Consider the following 22,280-nt stretch of genomic DNA (forward strand, 5'->3'; position numbering starts at 1 on the left):
TTGCAGATGACATGATAGGATATTCAGAAAACACTAAAGACACACACACACAAAAAAAAACTATTAGAACTGATAAATTCAGTAAAGTTGTAAGATACAAAATCAAGATATAAAAATCTGTTGCATTTCTATACACTACCAACAAAATAGCAGAAAGGAAAATTAAGAAATCAATCCCATTTATAAGCACATCCAAAAGAATAAAATAACTAGGAATAAATTTAACCAAAGACATGAAAGACCTATACTCTCAAAACTATACGGCACTGAGAAATAAATCAAAGATGACACAAATAGGGGATCCCTGGGTGGCTCAGCGGTTTAGCGCCTGCCTTTGGCCCAGGGTGTGATCCTTGAGACCCGGGATCGAGTCCCATGTCGGGCTGCCTGCATGGAGCCTGCTTCTCCCTCTGCCTGTGTCTCTGCCTCTCTCTCCCTATGTCTATCATGAATAAATAAAAAATCTAAAAAAAAAAAAAAAAAGATGACACAAATAAATGGAAAAATACATCTGCTCATAGACTGGAAGAATACTGTTAAAATGTCTATACTACCCACAGCAATCAACAGATTCAATGCGATCTCTCAAAATACCAATAGTATTTTTAGCAGACCATGAACAAATAATCCTAACATTTGTACAGAACCACAAAAGAACCCAAATAGCCAAGGCAACCTTGAGACCTTGAGAAAGAACAAAGCTGGAGGTATCAAAATCCCAGACATCAAACTATATCACAAAGCTATAATAATCAAAACGACATGGTACTAGCACAAAGACATATAGATCAATGGAACAGAATAGAAGGACCACATACCCATACCTACATGGTCAATTAATGTTTGACAAAGAATGCAAAAATATACAATACGGAAAAATGTCTCTCCAAAAACTGGAGAGCTACATACAAAAAATGAAACTAGACTTTCTTACATCTTACACACACAAAAAAAACTCAAAATGGATTAAAGATGTAAGTGTGAGACCTGAAACCATAAAACTAAACATAAGCAATAATTTCTTGGACATCAACCTTGACAATATTTTTCTGGATCTGTCTCCCAGGTAAGGGAAACAAAAGCAAAATAAACAACAGGGACTACATCAAACTAAAAAGCTTTTGCAAAGCAAAGAAAACCATCAACTAAACAAAAAGGCAATAAAATGACGGAGAGAGAGACCAAAAATCATATATCTGATAAAAGGTTAGTATCCAAAATATATAAAGAAGATGGGGCACCAGGCTGCCTCAGTCAGTGGAGCATGCCGACTCCTGATTCTGGGTCATGAGTTCAAGCCCCACTCTGGGCACAGAGCTTACTTAAAAAAATAAACAAATAAATAAATAGTTTTAAAAACAAAATAAAGTATGTACAGACCCTCTGTAATTTAACACCAAAAAACAAACAATCCAATTTAAAAATGGGCAGAGGGATCCCTGGGTGGCACAGCGGTTTGGCGCCTGCCTTTGGCCCAGGGCGCGATCCTGGAGACCTGGGATCGAATCCCACATCGGGCTCCCTGCATGGAGCCTGCTTCTCCCTCTGCCTATGTCTCTGACTCTCTCTCTCTCTGTGTGTGTGACTATCATAAATAAATAAAAATTAAAAATAAAAATAAAAATAAAAATGGGCAGAAAAGGGTAACTGGCTGGGTCAGTTGCTATAGCGTGCAACTCTTGGTCTTGGTGTTTTGAGTTCAGGCCCCACATCGGGTGTAGAGATTACTAAAAATAAAATCTTTAGGGGATGCCTGGGTGGCTCAGGGGTTGAGCATCTGCCTTCAGCCCAGGGCGTGATCCTGGAGTTCCGGAATCGAGTCCTACATCAGGCTCCTACCAGGGAGCCTGCTTTTCCCTCTGTCTGTGTCTCTGCCTCTCTGTGTGTCTCATGAATAAATAAATAAAAATATTTTTTAAAAAGCACTATGCAGTAAAGTGTGTAGACTGTGTGTGTGTGTGTGTGTGTGTGTGTGTAACTTTGGCTATCATTATCAATATGGCTAACACAGGGTTGTATTTAAAGCAGGTACTCAACAAATATTACTTCATATCCAGCGTTCAATTCCTTGCTCAAAATCATATAGTGACTGGTAAATGTTAAAGCTAAGATAATCCTTTTGGTTTGGTTTGGTTTGTTTTTGATGCTAAGCACACAGCTATTTCTAATCTGAAAAAATTCCAGTAGGTAGGAAGTGGTGGAGGAGGTGTAGTTTTCAATCCATAATGAATGCATGGGAATAGTGACCTCCATTTATCCACCTATGCATTAACTGCAGGACAGGTATAAAACTAGCCAATGTAGAAAACAGAATAAATACAACTTTTTTTTTTAAGATTTTATTTATTGGGATCCCTGGGTGGCGCAGTGGTTTGGCGCCTGCCTTTGGCCCAGGGCGCGATTCTGGAGATCCGGGATCGAATCCCACGTCAGGCTCCCGGTGCATGGAGCCTGCTTCTCCCTCTGCCTGTGTCTCTGCCTCTCTCTCTCTCTCTCTCTCTGACTATCAAAATAAATAAATTAAAAAAAAAAAAAAAAAAAGATTTTATTTATTTATTCATGAGAATACACAGAGAGGAGAGAGAGAGAGAGGCAGAGACACAGGCAGAGGGAGAAGCAGGCTCCATGGTGGGAGCCTGACGTGGGACTCGATCCCAGGTCTCCAGGATCACGCCCTGAGCTGTAGGCGGCGCTAAACCGCTGAGTCACTGGGGCTGCCCTAAATACAACTTTTAAAGTCTTAATGATACGTATATAGTTATTGTCCATTTTGTTTAATTTGTGATATCTTACAGGTTATCTTTTTAATCTTCAAACTAGTTGAATTTCCCTTTTTAAATATATGCATTCATTATATTCACCTTCTGTGTGAATGTTATTCAAAATTCAAAAGCACATAAGGCTATGTCAACTAGAATGTTTTAAAAAGCACAAAAGAGGGGATCCCTGGGTGGTGCAGCGGTCTGGCGCCTGCCTTTGGCCCAGGGTGCGGTCCTGGAGACCCGGGATCGAATCCCACGTCGGGCTCCCGGTGCATGGAGCCTGCTTCTCCCTCTGCCTGTGTCTCTGCCTCTCTCTCTCTCTCACTGTGTGCCTATCATAAATAAATAAAAGTTTAAAAAAAATTAAAAAAAAAAAAAAAAGCACAAGAGGGGAGAAGCACAAACGGAAATTCAAACCCACAAGGATATACAATAAAGTATCCCTATCACTCATGTCCCTCAGTAACAAAGGTTCCTCTCCCCAGAGGCAACCAACACGTACCACTTTGTTGGGTATCCCTTCAGAAATACTGTATTTAAAATACATATATGGAGTCTACCTTCTTTTTTAAAAGATAGTAATGGTAGGATTCTACACATACTGTGACCACATCTTTTTTGTTTTGTTTTTTGTTTTTTTTTTTTCATTTTGCCCATTTATTTGGTAAAATCATTCCACACCAGTACATAAAAAGTTTCCTCTAGGGATGTCTGGGTGGCTCAGTGGTTGAGCATCTGCCTTTGGCTCAGGGCATGATCCTGGAGTCCCGGGATAGAGTACCACATGGAGGTCCCTGAATGGAGGAGCCTGCTTCTCCCACTGCCTGTGTCTCCACCTCTCTCTTTGTGTCTCTCATGAATAAATAAAATCTTTAAAAAGAAATTAAAAAAAAAAAGAAAACTTTCCTCTAGAGCGCTTTGCTGTTTTAGACAGTAGGGCATGTGAACTCTTGACCTTATGGTCCTGAGTGGAAGTTCCATGTTGGGTGGAGAGAAAAAACTTTCCTCATCTGTTTTATGGCTATAGAGCATTCAATCACAAAAAATGTACTACTTTTTTAAGTCAATCCCTCACTGAAGAACATTTAAGTTACTTTAAAGTTTTTGCCATAGGGATCCCTGGGTGGCGCAGCGGTTTGGTGCCTGCCTTTGGCCCAGGGCGCGATCCTGGAGACCCAGGATCGAATCCCACATCAGGCTTCCAGTGCATGGAGCCTGCTTCTCCCTCTGCCTATGTCTCTGCCTCTCTCTCTCTGTGACTATCATAAATAAATAAAAATTAAAAAAAATAAAAAATAAAAAATAAAGTTTTTGCCATTATAGGAGTACTTGGGTGCCTCAGTTGGTTAAGCATCCAACTCCAGATTTCGGCTCAGGTCATGATCTCATGGGTCATGGGATGGAGCCTGCCTCAGGCTCCATGCTCAGGGGGGAGTTGGCTTGACATTCTCTCCCTCAGCCCCTTCCCCATACTCACTAATAAATTCATCTTTTCTTTAAAAATTTTGGGATCCCTGGGTGGCGCAGCAGTATGGCGCCTGCCTTTGGCCCAGGGCGCGATCCTGGAGACCCGGGATCAAATCCCACGTCGGGCTCCCGGTGCATGGAGCCTGTTTCTCCCTCTGCCTGTGTCTCTGCCTCTCTCTCTCTCTCTCTCTCTCTGTGACTATCATTAATAAAAAATAAAAAATCTTTAAAAATTTTGCCATTGGGGCACCTGGGTGGCTCAGTTTAAGTGTCTGCCTTCAGCTCAAGTCATGCCCTGCATTCCCATATCCCCACATCAGGCTCCCTGCTTGGTGGGGAGTGGATAGCCTGCTTCTCCCTCTCCTCCTCAGTTTTACTATCTTGGTCTCTATCTCTCAAATAAATTAACCAATCAATCTTTTTTAAAAAGTAAAGTACTGGGATCCCTGGGTGGCGCAGCGGTTTGGCGCCTGCCTTTGGCCCAGGGCACGATCCTGGAGACCCGGGATCAAATCCCACGTCGGGCTCCTGGTGCATGGAGCCTGCTTCTCCCTCTGCCTGCGTCTCTGCCTCTCTCTCTCTCCTCTCTGTGCATTCTCATGAATAAATAAATAAAATCTTTTAAAAAAATAAAATAAAATAAAATAAAAAAGTAAAGTACTGGGACGCCAGGGTAGCTCAGTGGTTGAGCATCTGCCTTCTGTTCAAGGTGTGATTCCGGAGTACCGGGATCGAGTTCCGCACTGGGCTCCCTACATGGAACCTGCTTCTCCCTCTGTCTCTGCCTCTGTGTCTCTCATAAATAAGTAAACAAAATCTTAAAAAAAAAAAAAAAACGGCTTTTAAAAAATAAATAAAAAATTAAGTATTTCACTATGTAGCTTCACCAAACTGCTATTTTCTCTAAACTGCTACTTTTTTAGAATTACACATTAAAGCAAACACTATTAACACAGTCAGTAAAATATAAAGACTTCAAAAAGCAATGGGCTTCTAAAAAATTTTTTTTCTTGGGATCCCTGGGTGGCGCAGCGGTTTGGCGCCTGCCTTTGGCCCCAGGGCGTGATCCTGGAGTCCCGGGATCGAATCCCACGTCGGGCTCCCGGTGCATGGAGCCTGCTTCTCCCTCTGCCTATGACTCTGCCTCTCTCTCTCTCTGTGACTATCATTAAAAAAAAAAAAAAAAAAATTTTTCTTTACTGATATCAGATCCCAGCCTTAGCATGTAAATAGATAAAACCAAGTACAAAACTTCTCTAATCTATTAAATAGTTCATTTTCCAAATTGATAATACTTCAATGGCTTCTAGTAATGAAAAAATAATACTTGTAACTTTATAAATACTCAACCCTCGTCTACAGAAACCATTGCCTACGGATGAATTCAAAATTCATGTTTACCTCAAAATGATTATTATGGAACTGACAAGACAGGATTTTCTCATTCTAAGTGCTTGCTGCTTTTTTTTTTTTTTTTTTAAAGTAATATCATGGGATGTCTGGGTGGCTCAGCAGTTGAGCCTCTACCTTCGGCTCAAGGTGTGATCCTGGAATCCCAGGATCAAGTCCCACATCGGGCTCCTTATGTGGACCCTGCTTCTCCCTCTGCCTGTCTCTGCCTCTCTCTCTCTCTCTCTCTCTCTCTCTCTCTCTGTCTTTCATGGAAAATAAATAAAATCTTGAAAAAAAAAAAAAGATCAAGAATCAGATGCTCTACCAACTGAACCAGTCAGGCACGCCTAAGTGCTTGCTTTATATTTTGTAAAATAATATATAGTTTGGGAAATGTTAAGTAAAAGAGAAGTGGGTAACTAAAACAACACTGGCAAGTCACTAAGATTACTGTTAACATAAAAAGTTAAAAAAAAAAAAAAACATAAAAAGTTCAGACTACTGAGAGGGTAAATAACTGCCCCAATTTAAGTCCACTCAGAACCTCGCAGAGGTAGGCAGAAAATCTTCTGTGTCCTAGGCATCTCCTACTATTATGTCTGAGTATTATTAATGGCAGATAATAGTGTTGTTGTGGTTTTTTTTTGGCAGATATAGTGTTAACGGTCATATTCTTCTCTCGTGAATATGGGGAAGGAGGTCAAAAAATATAAGTGCAATGCTTCTCTACTCATTTTTTTAAGTTAAAGGATTAATAACTGTAATTTCTTGGTTCATTTATTCAAGAGTAAATTTATATCCTCCAAAACCTTCAGATCAAGCTTAGCAACGTGTTTGAATGTATCACCCAAACAAATTACCTGAATAGTAGGGGGGAAAATACTTTTGAATTTTCTTATTTGAAAATTCTGTAAAGATGATTTATACCAGCTTACTAGGACATCTAACTATAGTAGGTCATACATTAAGCATTTTTGACAGTTACATATATATAATAAAGCATAAAACCACAGACTTTCTAATTATAAAGCCACGGCAAAAGGAAAAGCTTATCATACATTCAAAACAAAAGCTTACTACATCAAATGACTAATTTATTGTTTAATAATTAACTCTTATCAATAAAATTAGGCTATATCCATATCAACTTATTTAAGAGTAGTGAGAAAAAGAAAGTTAACAGTTGGGAGGGGAGTGGGGGGAAGGTAAAACAGATAAAGGGATTAAAAGGTACACACTTCCAGCTTATAAAATCAGGAAGTCAACAAGATAAAAAATACAGCATAGGGAATACAGTCAGTAATACTGTAATAACATTGTTTGATGACAGATGGTGACTACACTTATCATAGCGAGCAGTGAGTAATGTACTGATTGCTGAATCAATATGTTATACACCTGAAACTAATACTTCAATTTTTAAAACAAAAGGTCAATGGTTAAATGACCAGAAAATTGCTTCCTGTTTCCAAATGCTACACATGTACTGGAAGATAAAGCTGGTGATTAGGATACTAAAAAACACAATACTTTATATATAGTATAGTATATATACATAATATAGTGTAAAATATATATATTACATATACTAGATATTTATATATGTCTACACATATATATATACTATATTTACATATATATTTTTTAAAGGTCTTTTTCAACCTTTCTCTGAAGAAATAAAGAACTAAATGAGGCAATCAGTTAATAATATAAATTTCCAAGGGCACCTGGCTGGGTCAGTGAGTGGAGCATTCAACCCTTGGTCGATGGGTTATAAATTCAAGCCCTACATTGAGTACAGAGATTACGTAAAAATAAAATCTTAAAAAAAAAAAATGTATAAATTCTAGAGTCACAGAGACCGGAGTTAGAAACCAGACTTTTTCCAAACTATGTGTTGCTTGGCATGTTAACATCCCAAAGCTTCAGTTTCCTTATCTCTTAAGTGAGGATGTCATCATATCTTCCCTACAAGTTGGTTATAGAGATAAAATCTAGAAACAACACTTAGAATAATCTGGCACACTAGTAACCATCCAATAAATGTTAATTATTACTATAGTCTAATTCATATAGTAAGCAAAAAGAGCAGTCTTTCTTTTTCTCTTTCCTATTTTCAAAACATTTTATCTGAATGTCATGTGGTACAAAAGTACTACATGCTTGAACATGTTCATATAGAAGGTTCTTTCAGGTTTTTGGACCAACCTTCCTTCAGAAGTAAAAGACCAGTTTTTCTAACAGGCTATATTGACAGCCACAATTTCTCTTAAGATTTATTAGACAGAAAGAGAGTGCACAAGCAGGCAGAGTGCAGGGAGAGGGATAGGCAGGCTTCCCACTGATCAGAGAGCCTGACATGTGGCTCAATTCCAGGACCCTGGGATCATGACCTGAGCCAAAGGCAGATGCTTAACTGATTAAGCCACCCAGGCACCCCAAGCATCTTTTTTTTTTTTTTTCACGATGCATTCATTTTGAAAGAGAGAGAGCACCTGAGTGGGGGAAGGAGCAAGAGAGGGAGAGAATCCTCAAGCAGATGCCCCGTTAAATGCAGAGTCCCCTCAGGGTCTGATCCCAGGACCCTGAGATCATGACCTGAGAGGAAATCAAGAGCCAGACACTCAATCGACTGAGCCACGCAAGCACCCCTCTATTTTTTTTTTAAGATTTATTTATTTACTTGAGAGAGAGAGAGAGTACACCCAAGCAAGAGAAAGAGGGAGGGAAAGAACTCAAGCAGACTCCCCACTGAGCTCGGAGCCCAATTCCACAACCCCACAATCATGACCTAAGCTAATATCAAGAGTCCAATGCCTCACCAAGTGAGCCACCCAGGTACCCCAAGCAAATGACTCTTGATCTCAGCTCAGGTCTTGATCTCAGGGTTATTAAGTTCGAGCCCTGGGATGCCTGGGTGGCTCAGGCATGATCCTGGAGTCCTGGGATCAAATCCCACATCAGGCTCCCTGCATGGAGCCTGCTTCTCCCTCTGCCTGTGTGTCTGCCTCTCTCTCAGGAATAAATAAAATCTTAAAAAAAAAAAAAAAAAGGAGGGGAGGAATGATATTTATATATTTTTTGCCATCTATATATCATACATATAGATTTATCTAGGTGATAAATATGGAGCCTTTTTTAAATATACAACTGCAAAAAATAAACAAAATAAAATAAAATATACAACTGCAGAGGTAAGTTTTATTTCTTTTAAGATTTATTTTTTTTAGATTTATTTATTTGAGAGAGAGCCTACCAAGAGTAGGATGCTTAACCAACTGTGCCACGTAGGCACCCCTGCAAAGTTTTAGCTAACAGATTATAATTTTAGTTATGATAACATAACGTCAATTTGTAATGATTTCTAAAGCTAGTGGAAAACACTAATTTTAATAGTATCTGGGCAGCCCGGGTGGCTCAGCGGTTGAGCGCCTACCTGCCTTCAGCCCAGGGCGTGATCCCGTGTGGGGCTCTCTGCATGGAGCCTGCTTCTACCTCTGCCTGTGTCTCTGCCTCTCTCTCTGTGTCTCTCATGAATAAATAAATAAAATCTTAAAAAAAAAAGTATCTAATACAAGACCTACACTAAATCAATAACTCAAGAATATACAATCTTAGGCAGCTCTTTCTGCCCGCAGTTCCTGTCCCTGAGCTTTAATAAAAACACATTTGGCACCAAAAAAAAAAAAACAAACAAACAAACCCCACACACAATTTCAAGTGACCATAATTCAACTATTTAATAAAAAAGTAACTACATGTAAGTAACTTGTCAGAAGTAGTAGTGAGTTGGGATGCCTGGGTGGCTCAGCGGTTGAGCATCTGCCTTTGACTCAGGGCGTGATCCTGGAGTCCCGGGATCAAGTCCCACATAGGGTTCCCTGCATGGAACCTGCTTCTCCCTCTGCCCATGTCTCTGCCTCTCTCTCTCTCTGTCTCTCAAGAATAAATAAAATCTTAAAAAAAAAAAAAAAACAGTAGTGGGTAGTCTGTCTACAAAAATTGAGCATTCAAACTGCAGTTTCTCAGTTTAATTCCTATGAATATTGTCAATAGGTTAAATTATTAAACATTTTTAAAACTTCAAATTATATTAAATTTATAATTCTGATGATCTGAAATATTCATTTTTAAATCATGAAAGTTCAATATTTAAACTAGTAAAGTGTGAATATCTCAAAATGGAATTTGACCTCTTGTTGACAGTCACCTCAAATTTCTTCCAGTGGCTCAGCAGGTAAGGAATTCATGGAATTCAGGTCTTCAAGGTCTAGTAAGCACTGTGGTTAAACCACCCAGTCAAGATCAAATTATGTAGGGCAAAGCCTATTCATTATCTAGCTCCTTTGACCTCCCCCGCCCCATCCTTTTCCTATTTCACAACTGCCAATACTTCTAAATGATAGGAGAGATATATTAAATCAGTAAATATTATAAAGTAATTATTAGAAATGCAAGGAAAAACTATGGTCAGGAAGAATGTGGTTAAACTGCAGTTTAAATAAAGCTTCTGGATTACTCATGGATTTCTTTTAATCCACATAATCCTCCTCCAGAAGGCGTGGATAATCAGGATCGCATTTCCCTTGAAGGCAAATAAGCATTTGCCTGGTGGTCTCCCAAGTGACTAAAGCACCAGGGGAGGACAACCTACAGAGTCAGGGAGGGAAAAGCCATCAGTTCTTCCCGAGTTTGCATTGGAGGACTGTGAGTCGCAACACCTGGCTCTAGCAATACCACAATACAGGGGACTGCCCAGACTAACTTTCTTTATTTTAGCAGTAAATACACCCAGCTAAAGGGTCAAATGATAATTCCTCAAGTGAACTGCTTAAAAAATGCAGGAAATGAGGAGGTATATGTTCTTGGTGAAGAGATACAGGAAAAACAGATCCTGGAGCCAGGACTCAGAGTAAGAATTTGTAAATTTTGTAAGGAAATGATGGAGTTTATTATTAACTGCTTCAGGCTGGAACTAATAAGATAACTGAAAACTACCATTAGCTCAGTATATACAGAGAGCATATCTTCCCCTCAATCCCTAGGAAAGTTGAATAGCTAAAACAACTTTAAATGCTGGGAATACATAGGTAGGTTAACAGAAAGTGACAATGCTAGAGAGAAACTAGGGAGAAAAACTGAGACTTCATAGCATAATCTTTGACAAAATTAATCTCTAGCTAACCCTGCAATAGCAGTAAATGGGAAGTCTAGATTTATTAAAGGGAGATGAGAGGATATATGATATTACCCATTATGATTTTATCACAGAATCAGCCCCCAAATTCTGTTAGACGGTCCCTATTGTAACCTGACATTATGAGATTAGCCTCACTTGACAGGTTCTAGAAGTTATACAATAAATCTTTTAATTTAAAGCCTTTATAAACATTCCTCCATCTATAAGGATAATTATTACTTTATTGAATGCTAAAGACTGGAATTACCTTTTATATTTCCAGAAGATAACCAACAATTAGGATACTCAGTTATCCACTGATTCCAGTTCTAACATATTCTAGCCATGAAAATTTTTCTCTTTAAAAAACAAAAAATAAATAAATATAGATAGATAGATAGATAAATAAATAAATAAATAAATAAATAATAAATAAAATAAATAAAAAACAAATACCTTCAAATGTTAAGAATGGGGAAGCAGGGGCTACAAAGAGGTAACACAAGGGAATTCTCTGAGGTGTTGGAATTGTTCTGTATACTGTTAGTGGTGGTTATAATTACAAAAATCTTATGCACTGTTAAAACTCAGGACTGAAGGGCAGCCCTGGTAGCTCAGCAGTTTGGCGCCAGCTTTCAGCCCGGGGTGTGATCCTGGAAACCCGGGATCGAGTCCCACATCGGGCTCCCTGCATGGAGCCTGCTTCTCTCTCTGCCTCTCTCTTTCTCTGTGTGTCTCTCATGAATAAATAAATAAAATCTTACAAAAAACAACTCAGGACTGAAAATGAAAGAGTTTTGACAAACCAAGAAACACACTTTTAACTATAGAAATCAAACTGATGATTACCAGAGGGGCAGGGGTGGGGGATAGGTGAAATAGGTGATGGGGATTAAAGAGTAAACAAATTTATCATAATGAGTAAACTAACTTATCATGATGAGTAATATAGAATCGTTGAATACTTTATATTGTATACCCAAAACTAATATAACATTGTACATTAACTGTACTGGAATTTTTTAAATTAATTTAAAATTTTTGGGGCAGCCCGGGTGGCTCAGCGGTTTAGCGCTGCCTGCAGCCCAGGGCATGATCCTGGAGACCCGGGATCAAGTCCCACATCGGGCTCCCTGCATGGAGCCTGCTTCTCCTTCTGCCTATGTCTCTGCCTCTCTCTCTGTGTCTCTCATGAATGAATAAATAAAAATCTTAAAAAAATTAAAATTTTGAGTTTTACTATATACAAAATTTTTTAAATTCAATGCCACCCCCTTTTAGGAATGTCTTTTTACCAAAATCTCTTTAGTCATCTAAAAAAATAAGTTTATTGAAGGGACACCGAGGTGGCACAATCAACTGAGAGCCTGCCCTCAGTGCAGATCATGATTGTGGAGTCCTCAGACTCAGTGGGGACTGGGCTTCTCCCTCTGCCCCTCACCCCACTCATGCTCTCTCGTGCACACTCTTTCTCAAATAAATAAACAAAATCTTAAAAAAAAAAAAAGCCTTTTGAAAAAGGTCTAAATTAGATACACAATCTGCATTACCAGAGCAACTAGAAAAAACACACTACACACACCCAACCATACATCTAATCCCTTTCATTTTCTCTCTCTCAACTAGAAGCTTGTGACTCAGAACTATTTAACCTGGAGATGATAACATAACATAAAGGCTATCATGGAATATATGGTAGAACAACTTAAAAAGGAAATAAAGAAATGCACCAGTTTGGAGCCACTCCAAAGGGAAAGGTGGATCCAATGGCCAGACAATCCAGAAAGACTCCTTGACTAGGAGAAAGGAAAAATGTCTCTTCAAGAAAAGGAGGGATCCCTGGGTGGCGCAGCGGTTTGGCGCCTGCCTTTGGCCCAGGGCGCAATCCTGGAGACCCGGGATCGAATCCCACATCGGGCTCCCGGTGCATGGAGCCTGCTTCTCCCTCTGCCTGTGTCTCTGCCTCTCTCTCTCTCTGTGACTATCATGAATAAATAAATAAAATCTTTAAAAAAAAAAAAAGAAAAAAGAAAAGGAGTTTCCTCTCACAAAGCATTCTAGCAGACATTGGACTACTGAAGACTCATAGGCACTCCTTAGAAAAACAACCCATATCTATCAGGGAACGGAGAAGGAGCACAGGGGAAAAAATCCAAGTGGCAAAATTTGGGAAGGGAGGTGAGGTTAGGAGTGATAAGGGCAGTTGTCCCACACAAGCCTAAAAATTCATAACATTCTCCCCTATTTTCCTTTTCTTCTGCTCTTCAATTACTAAATGTTCATTTTTTTTTTAATTTTTTTTATTTATTTATGATAGTCACACACAGAGAGAGAGAGAGGCAGAGACATAGGCAGAGGGAGAAGCAGGCTCCATGCACCGGGAGCCCGATGTGGGATTCAATCCTGGGTCTCCAGGATCGCGCCCTGGGCCAAAGGCAGGCGCCAAACCGCTGTGCCACCCAGGGATCCCCAATTACTAAATGTTCAGACAGTATCTTCACTGCTACAGACTCAGGTCTCAGGTGGGGAGTGAAAGTCCTAGGTTTATTTCCCTCCTTCTACAACATGATAAAGTTCTCAAATGAGTAATTAATAGAAATCAAATGAGGGGCGCCTGGCTGGCTCAGTTGGTGGAGCTTGTGAATCGTGATCTCTGGGTTGTGGGTTTATGCCTCACATTGGATGTAGAGATTACCTAAAAATAAATTCTTGGGGGATCCCTGGGTGGCGCAGCAGTTTAGCGCCTGCCTTTGGCCCAGGGCGCCATCCTGGAGACCCGGGATCGAATCCCACGTCGGGCTCCCGGTGCATGGAGCCTGCTTCTCCCTCTGCCTATGTCTCTGCCTCTCTCTCTCTCACTGTGTGCCTATCATAAATAAAATAATAAAAATAAAATTAAATTAAAAATAAATAAATAAAAAATAAAAATAAATTCTTGGAAAAAAAAAAGAAAAAGAAAAGAGAGAAACACCTGGGAGGCTCGGTCAGTTAAGTGCCCAACTCTTGATTTTGGCTTAAGTCATGATCTCAGGTCATGGGGTTGAGTCCCATGTTGGGCTCCACACAGAGTAAGGAATCTGCTTGGGACTCACCTGATCCCTCACCCTCTCCAGGTTTGCATGCACCCTCATGCTCTCTCCCTCTCAAATAAGTAAATAAATCTTAAAAAAGAAAAGAAAAAACAAATGACAAGGACTTATCCCCCATATGTAATAATTCCAAATTAAATGGTTCAGAGGATGGATGGATACATACATACATACATACACACAAGAGATTTTTTTTTAAATAGTGTAATTGAAAAAAAACCCTGTTCTCTGTAAAAATTCCAATTGCTACTCTAGAGGATTTGGTATGTAATACTATATGAAACTACCACATTCTAGGGGCACTTGGGTGCCTCAGTGGTTGAGCCAAGGCGTGATCTGGAGTCCTGGGATCAAGTCCCACATCAGTCTCCCTGCTTCTCCTTCTGCCTATGTCTCTGCCTCTCTCTGTGTCTCTCATGAATAAATAAAATCTATAAAGAAAGAGAGAGAGAGAGAGAGAGAGAAAGAAACAAACTATCTCATTCTAGAACCAATCCCCTCCACTCAAGATCAAAATTCAATGTCTAGAAAGAACCAGACAAGCTTTCCAGGCTTGTCTGGTTATTTATTTACAAAAATACTAATGAACCAGGACACAATGAGTAAAATTCACATTTGCTATCAAGGCCTTCATGTCTAAATGCTTAGCCTTTTCATGAGATGTAACACCTAACTAAGACTGAAGGAATAAGGACACCTACCAGAATAACTCTAGGCTCTTTGATTACTTCATTTGCACAAATCTGGGGCCAAAAAGGGCGGTTTGTGCAGTACATACTGTCCTTGGAATCAAAAGATTGTGACTTATTTCATTCACACATTCGTTCATTCAACATTAGTTAAATGTTCCAGACACTGTTCTGGTTACCAAGAATACCACGGCGGGAGCACCTGGGTGACGCAGTGGTTTAGTGACAGAGATACTGGATCTCAGCTCAGGTCTGGATATCAGGCTCCTGAGTTCAAGCCCCAGTGGGCATGGAGATTACTTTAAAAATAATACGAATAATAATAATTCCAAAGGAAGGCAGATAAGCACCTCACCCTCATTGTATGCTGAAGGAAAAAGGCCATAAATAAAAAAGAAAATAAGCAAGATAATTAGCAGATAATGCAGGTAAAGAATGTGGATTTACTTCTTAGTGTAATGAGAAGCCACTGAGGCAGAAAAGTGAGTAAAGATCACACTGCTATTTGATATAAGAAAGCAAGACCAAAGGCAAGAAGACCAGTTAGGAAGCTACTGCCCCAAAAGAACTGGGGTGGTAGCAATAAAAACAAAGTGAAGTAAATATAATTGAATGTATTTTGGGGGCACCTAGGTGGCTCAGTCCGTAAAGGGTCTGATGCCTTGATTTCGGCCCAGGTCAGGATCTCAGGGTCGTGAGATTGAGCCCCCATCAGGCTCCTGCTAAGCATGGAGCCTACTTAGGATTCTCTCTCTCCCTCTGGTTCACACACTATTCTCTAGCTCTCTCTCCCCAAAAAAAAAAAAAAAAAAAAAAATCTATTCTCAGATAAAACTGACAGAGTTTACTGAAGGATTGATTGTACTTGGGACGAAGGAGCAGTGAGGCAAAGGGTTGAAATAAGGATGACTACCATATTTTTCACTTGAGGAGTGTGGAGAAGGGAAACAGGGGGTTCTCTTATAAAATGGAGACTGCTGAGGAAGGAATGGGTTGAGGAACAGAAATCAAGAGCTCCACCCTGAACATGTTCACTTTAAGATGCTTATAGACAAATGGAGTGAAGATACCACACAGGCAGCAGAAGAAATCTGAAGTTCAGGACTGGAGATAAAAATCCAAGAGTCAACAGCATATTGAAAGTGGATTAACAGTAGATAGGCGATCACCCAGAGAGAGTGCAAGTAGAAAAAAGCAGAGGGAACATAAAGAACACAGTTAATGATATTGTAATAGCTCTGTATGGCAACAGATGTTAGCTACACTTGTGGTGAGCACAGAATAATGTATAAACTTGTCCAATCACTATGCAGTACACCTGAAACTAATGTAACATTGTGTCAACTACACTAAAAAAAAATTTTTTTTTCAAAAGAAAAAAGTAGAAGGAATGGGGTCAATGGGCTGGCTCAGTTGGTAGAGCATGCAACTCTTGATCTCAGGGTCATGAGTTCAAGACCCCACATTCGGAATAGAGCTTACTTAAAAAAGAAAAAAAAAAAAGTAGAGGTAATGGCTTGGAAACACTAAGGCATTAGGATGTTCTGACTTCAGGGATCCCTGGGTGGCGCAGCGGTTTGGCGCCTGCCTTTGGCCCAGGGCGAGATCCTGGAGACCCGGGATCGAATCCCACATCGGGCTCCCGGTGCATGGAGCCTGCTTCTCCCTCTGCCTGTGTCTCTGCCTCTCTCTCTCTCTCTGTGACTATCATAAATAAATAAAAAAAATTAAAAAAAAAAAAAAAGGATGTTCTGACTTCAGAAGAGAATGAAGGGGGGATGCCTGGGTAGCTCAGCAGTTGAGCATCTGCCTTTGGCTCAGGGTGTGATCCTGGAGTCTGGGGAGTCCTGCATTGGTCTCCCTGTTGATGAGCCTGCTTTTCCCTCTGCCTGTGTCTCTGCCTCTCTCTGTGTCTCTCATTAATAAATAAATAAATCTTAAAAAAAAAAAAAAAAAAAGAAGAAGAAGAAGAAGAAGAAAAGGAAGGGGTGCCTGGGTGGCTGAGTCAGTTAAGCAACTGCCTTCAGCTCAGGTCATGATTCAGGGTCCTGGGATGGAGCCACAAATTGGGCTCCCTGCTCAGCTGGGAGGCTGCTTCTCCCTCTTCCTCAGCCACTCCCCCTTCTTGTGCATTCTCTCTAACTCTCTGTCTTTAAAAAATAAAAATAAGAGGAGATAAAGAAAAGTTAACAAAAGAGATAAAGAGAGTAAAGAGAAGGAAAACTACAAAAGTGTAGCATCCTAGAAGGTTCTTTTATATAATGTGACTCTATAGTCACATAGTTTGGGAGGGTGACTCTACCACCCTCCCAAACCTTGTGACATACACCCACTCAAACTCTATAAATAAAAAGACTGGGGCCAGAAAGACTGAGTGACATCCCCAAAGCCCCAGCTACTAGGAAACCAGGTCTAGGTCTAGAAGGAAGCAAGATGTGACTTCTGACCCCTAGCCTTTTCACAGTGGCTAGCAGTACTTCTACTGTCAGGTTCACCAGTCTGAAGTTAGGCAACAGGAAAAAAATCACAATTTAGGAAGAATGTAACTTGGATTACAAGGCTTATTTTAATTTTTTTCTATGTATCTGTTCACATTCAAAAACAAACTGGGGGGGATCCCTGGGTGGCGCAGCGGTTTGGCGCCTGCCTTTGGCCCAGGGCACGATCCTGGAGACCCGGGATCGAATCCCACGTCGGGCTCCCGGTGCATGGAGCCTGCTTCTCCCTCTGCCTGTGTCTCTGCCTCTCTCTCTCTCTGTGACTATCATAAATAAATAAATAATACCTTTAAAAAAAAAAAAAAAAAAAAAAAAAAAAAAACAAAAACAAACTGGGGGACATCTGGGTGGCTCAGCAGTTTAGCTGAGTTTAGGCCGCCTTCAGCCCAGGGCCTGATCCAGGAGACCCGGGATCGAGTCGCACATGGGAGTCCCTGCATGAAGCCTGCTTCTCCCACTGCCTGTGTTTCTGCCTCTCTCTGTGTGTGTCTCTCATGAATAAATAAATAAAATCTTTAAAAAAAAAAAAATTGGATCGGGGTGCCTAGGTGGCTCAGTGGTTGAGCGTCTGCCTTTGGCTCAGGTTGTGATCCCAGGGTCCCCTCCAGGGACCCTGCTTCTGCCTCTGCCTATATCTCTGCCTCTCTGAATAAATCAATGAAATCTTAAAAAAAAAAAAAAAAAAAAAAAAAAAGTTGGATCAAAAGCCATTACGGGTAAGTCTCTAAAAAAAAAAAAAAAACTAGGAAACGTAAGTGAGAGGTACAAAATGGCAAGTAAGTTAAAAGCCAACTCAATTTTCTACAATTCTAAAAAAAACACCCTGAAGGTGGAGGACACTCATCAGAGAATGAATCAGGGTATGTAAAACAAAGGGGTTTTTTTAGTCATTTTTGCTTTAGTGAATACAATTTGTTTTTTTCAAGATTTTATTTATTTGAGAGAAAAAGCCAGAGTTAGAGCATGAGCAGAGGGCAAGGGGCGGGGGGGGGGGGGGGGGGGGGGGGGGGGGGGGGGGGGGTTTGCTGCTGCCTTCCAGCTGAGCAAGGAGACAGATCTCATCTGTGGCTCCATCCCAGAATCCTTGGATCATGACCTGAGCCAAAGGCAGATGCTTAACCAACTGAGCCACCCAAGTGATCTTTGGTGGTGGCGGCTGTTACTGTTGTTGCTGTTTTTAAGATTTTATTTAGGAGCACCTGGGTAGCTCAGAGGTTGAGCATCTGCCTTCTGGCTCAGATGTTGATTTCAGAGTCCTGGGATCAAGTCCTGCATCAGTCTCCCCCCACAGGGAGCCTGCTTCTCCCCCTGCCTATGTCTCTGCCTCTCTCTGTCTCTCTCATGAATAAAAAATTAAAATCTTTTAAAAAAAAAAGATTTTATTTATTAGAAAGAGAGAGAGAGAGCAGGAGGAGGAGCAGAGGGAGAGGGACAAGCAGACTCCATCCTGAGCGCAGAGCCTAAGGGCCTTGATCCCAGGACCCTTAGATCATGACCTGAGCTGAAACCCAGTGCGACCCTCAATGGGCTGAGCCATCTAGGCACACTTTCAATTTTAGTTTTTAAGGTTTAAGATTTTTACTTGTTTCCACAGTTGCCTTCTGAAACTATGATCTTTCCCCTGACTGCTCTCTCCTATGCTACATTATCATGACTTAAACAGTTCTGCTTTTACCATAAAAATCTTACAGCGTTGCATAAAAATCCCCACATGATTAATAAACTGCTGAGAATTCTGACTCGTCGAAGATGGTTTTATTAGGAATCACATTTCCAAACATTCATTCAGGGCTTCAAAATAAGTACTCATCTAACTTAATTATGATGACTTCACCAGACACGAACGCTGCCCACAATGATGTTTACAAAAGCACTTGTCACTCCCTTCGGATGTAGCAACGCAGAAAAAAGGAGTCTGTTTCCAGATTCCTCGTGTGTTTATACTATGTAACAAGTGACAGTTAAGTGTCACTTAGGATTATTTAAACAGCAAACCGCTTCCAGTTTGTATGTCCCACCATCTTCCATCCTAAGCGAACCCTTTCGGTCTTATTTACTCTAATTTCCACTGAGCGCCTGAGACAGGTACCCTACGTCAGCCTTGGCAAGAAAGAGACTACAAGATTCTAGGATGGGAAACACAGGGTTCTATTTTGGCCCCTATAAGAGAACGGGATCCAATATGAAGCAACTCCACTGGTGGTTATTGCAACACCAGCGCACTTCGGAAATAAATGTATCCCCCCACCCCACCCCCAACGTAAACCCGCAGTCAGGAATCGGCAATGGCTAAAAAGATGCTGCAGCAGAGTTGCAGCTAATAGCCTGGCACTTACCGCGCGCCGGCTGATCGGTCGTGCACATCGTCCTGTCCTATCCTCAAAACAACCCTGTGAAGTACGTATTATTATTATTATTATCCCTTTAACAAACCAGGGCACTTGGGCCCAAGGCCCCAGGACTGGTCTGTGGAAGCGCTGGGATCTGAAAATACGCCCGCACCCCAACCGCCTAGGATCCCCGCCCCTAAAATGCACTTCAACGCAAAAAAAAAAAAAAAAAAAAAAAAAAGGGCACCTGAGGGTCTGGAAGCTCCGAGGGCGTCCGCTGAGGCGGAGGAACGACAGGAGACGAGGGCGCCGCCTCTCCACAGAGGCCCCCCCTCAGGAACGCCACGGAAAGCGCCAGCGGCCCCGGGCGCCCGGGCGCGTCTCGGCCGCCCAGAGGCCGGGAAGAGCCTTCACCTCACAGAGCCCCGGGAATGGCCGCAGTCGGGCGAGGCGCCCCCGCAGGCCGGCGGCCGGCTGTCCTCCGCGCCGGCAGGAAGCGCGCAGCGGGTACACAACTCGCCGGCGCCGCAGGCTGTGGCGGGCAAGAGCGCGCCGCCCGCCCGCCCGCCCGCCCGCGCGGGGGCACCTCAGCCGCCGCCGCCACCGCGCCGCCGCATCCGGGGCCCGCGCCGCCGCTCTCACCTGCCCGGAGCTGCTCCGCCGCCGCCGCCGCCGCCGCCGACTCCGACTCTGGCTCCGGGTACGCAGTCAGCAGCCCAGGCCCCCGCGACCATCCGCCTGCGGCGCCCCCATCCCCGCCTCTCTCGGTCGCCTCCGCCTGCCCCGCGCGGCGCTACACCGGCCCGCCACCCACAGCCATGGCCCGCTCCTCCACAGCCGCCGCCGCCGCCGCCGCACCGACCGACGGAGCACGCGCGCGCCGCCGCCGTGCCCGCGCGCGCGCACCTCCCTGGCCGGCCGCCCAGCACCCCTGGCCCCGCCCCGCGCGCCGCTCCGACCAATCCCCGGCCCAGGAGCCCCCGCCGCCAGACCTGCAGGACCCGCGGGGCCCGGCCGCCGAGGAGGCCGCGCGGTCGCCTGCGCTCTCGGCTGCGGGCGCGGCCGGGACGCTGCTGGGCTCCCCGAGGACCGCGGCACCGCAATCTCCCGCAGGCCGCCGTCAGCGGAGAACAAACACCTGCCTCGACGTCCGGAGCCCCCTCGCGAGATGCCCCTCTGTTCCTCGCGTTTCCTGTTGACCTCTTTGCTCTTCCCCAATTCCAATCTGGAACTTTGGGCCGACTCCTGGACTGGGCGCAGCCCTTCTTCGCTTTTCCCCCTTATCCTCTGTCACTGCAGTTCTGGAGATGGAGTGCTAGATTGGCTGCTTCACAGCTGGCCCTGCAATTCCTGCAGTGTTGATGGCCATAAAAGCAGAAGTCCAGGGGTGCCCGGGTGGCTCAGCGGTTTAGCACCTGCCTTTGGCCCAGGGACGTGATCCTGGGGACCTGGGATCGAGTCCCACATCAGGCTCCCTGCATGGAGCCTGCTTCTCACCTCTGCTTCTCTCTCTCTCTCTCTCTTTCTCTCTCTGTGTCTCATGAATAAATGAATAAAATCTTAAAAAAAAAAAAAAAAGTCCAGACTTCCAAACCCAAAATTAGTTTTCTGGTGCGATAATAATGGCTAAAATTTGTATGCAGTGCCTTACACTTCACCTAACCCTTTTTGGGTACCTTATCTCCTGTTGTCTTTTGACCACAACCAGGACATTTTATGGGCCTCTTTCTTAGTGGCATACTTGAATTTCACTTACTGAAAAGCTGAAATCTTAACTTATTGGAAAGCTCTCCTATATTGTAGAATTATTATAACTTACTGCTACTATACTAGCTCAAATAGCTGAGTAATCGAGGATGAAGACTAGCAGTAGAACCAAATATTAAAGCAAAAGTGGCAAACAGGCCAGTGATAAAACAGTAGTTTGATAAATTATCTTGGTTTAATAGAATCTTTATTTCTAATAAAGCTAGAACCATACCATATTCAAAAATAAATTTCAGAAGAATTAAAGATATAAAAATACACAAACCAGGGCTGCCTGGCTGGCTCAGTTGGAAGAATAAGGGACTCTTGATCTCCTGGTCCTGAGTTTGAGCCCCACATTGGGGGATAGAAATTACAAAAAAAATGTTTATAAATAAATAAATATGAACATCTGGCTGGCTCAATTGGTTAAGCATTGGACTTGCTCTCAGCTTGAGTTCAAGCCATGTTGGGCTCCACGCTGTGCATGGAGCCTACTTTAAAAAAAGCAAAATTAGGGGATCCCTGGGTGGCTCAATGGTCTAGTGCCTGCCTTCAGGCCAGGGTGTGATCCTGGAGTCCCAGGATCAAGTCCCCCATCAGGTTCCCTGCATGGAGCCTGCTTCTCCCTCTGTCTGTGTCTCTGCCTGTCACTCTCTCTCTCCATGTCTCTCATGAATAAATAAATAAAATCTTTAAAAAAAGAAAAAAAAAATTAGGGATGCCTGGGTGGCTCAGCAGTTTAGTGCCTGCTTTCAGCTCAGGATGTGATCCCGGAGGCCCAGGATCACCACATCAGGCTCCTTGGAGCCTGCTTCTCCTACCTCTGCCTGTGACTCTGCCTCTTTCTCCGCCTCTGTGTCTCTCATGAATAAATAAATAAAATATTTTTTAAAATTTTTAAAAAATAAATTTAAAAATAAAAAAGTAGAATTAAATAATAAACAATATATAAAACAAAAATTTAGAGGAAATTTTTTAAAGAATAGTAATATGACTTTCGTTAGGGGGAAATTTAAGCAAGACAGGAAGCTCAGAATCATTAAGGAAAAAATAAAAACATTGGTCGACATAAATATTTTGAAAGTATTGCATGACATCATAATGACAAGTTTAAAAATAGAACAA

At 42.3% G+C, this 22,280-nt stretch overlaps 1 protein-coding gene across 2 annotated transcripts in view; it reads right to left on the reverse strand.

The window, feature by feature from the left end:
* PIK3CB (phosphatidylinositol-4,5-bisphosphate 3-kinase catalytic subunit beta) overlaps positions 1-20,230 on the reverse strand; it is a 205,873-nt gene extending 185,643 nt beyond the window's left edge. Inside the window, exons 1-2 of one of the 2 annotated variants that reach the window (XM_038571022.1) lie at positions 20,049-20,230; positions 19,413-19,466 (exon numbers count right to left, since the gene is read on the reverse strand). The gene's annotated coding sequence lies outside the window, so the exon portion shown is untranslated. Of the gene's footprint in view, positions 1-19,412; positions 19,467-19,653; positions 19,801-20,048 lie in introns of those variants that run through there. The other variant, XM_038571021.1, reaches the window with a different exon arrangement.
* Between the last annotated feature and the right edge of the window lie 2,050 nt (positions 20,231-22,280).

The sequence above is a fragment of the Canis lupus genome, chromosome 23 (genome assembly GCF_011100685.1).
Source record: "Canis lupus familiaris isolate Mischka breed German Shepherd chromosome 23, alternate assembly UU_Cfam_GSD_1.0, whole genome shotgun sequence".
Classification (NCBI taxonomy): domain Eukaryota; kingdom Metazoa; phylum Chordata; class Mammalia; order Carnivora; family Canidae; genus Canis; species Canis lupus.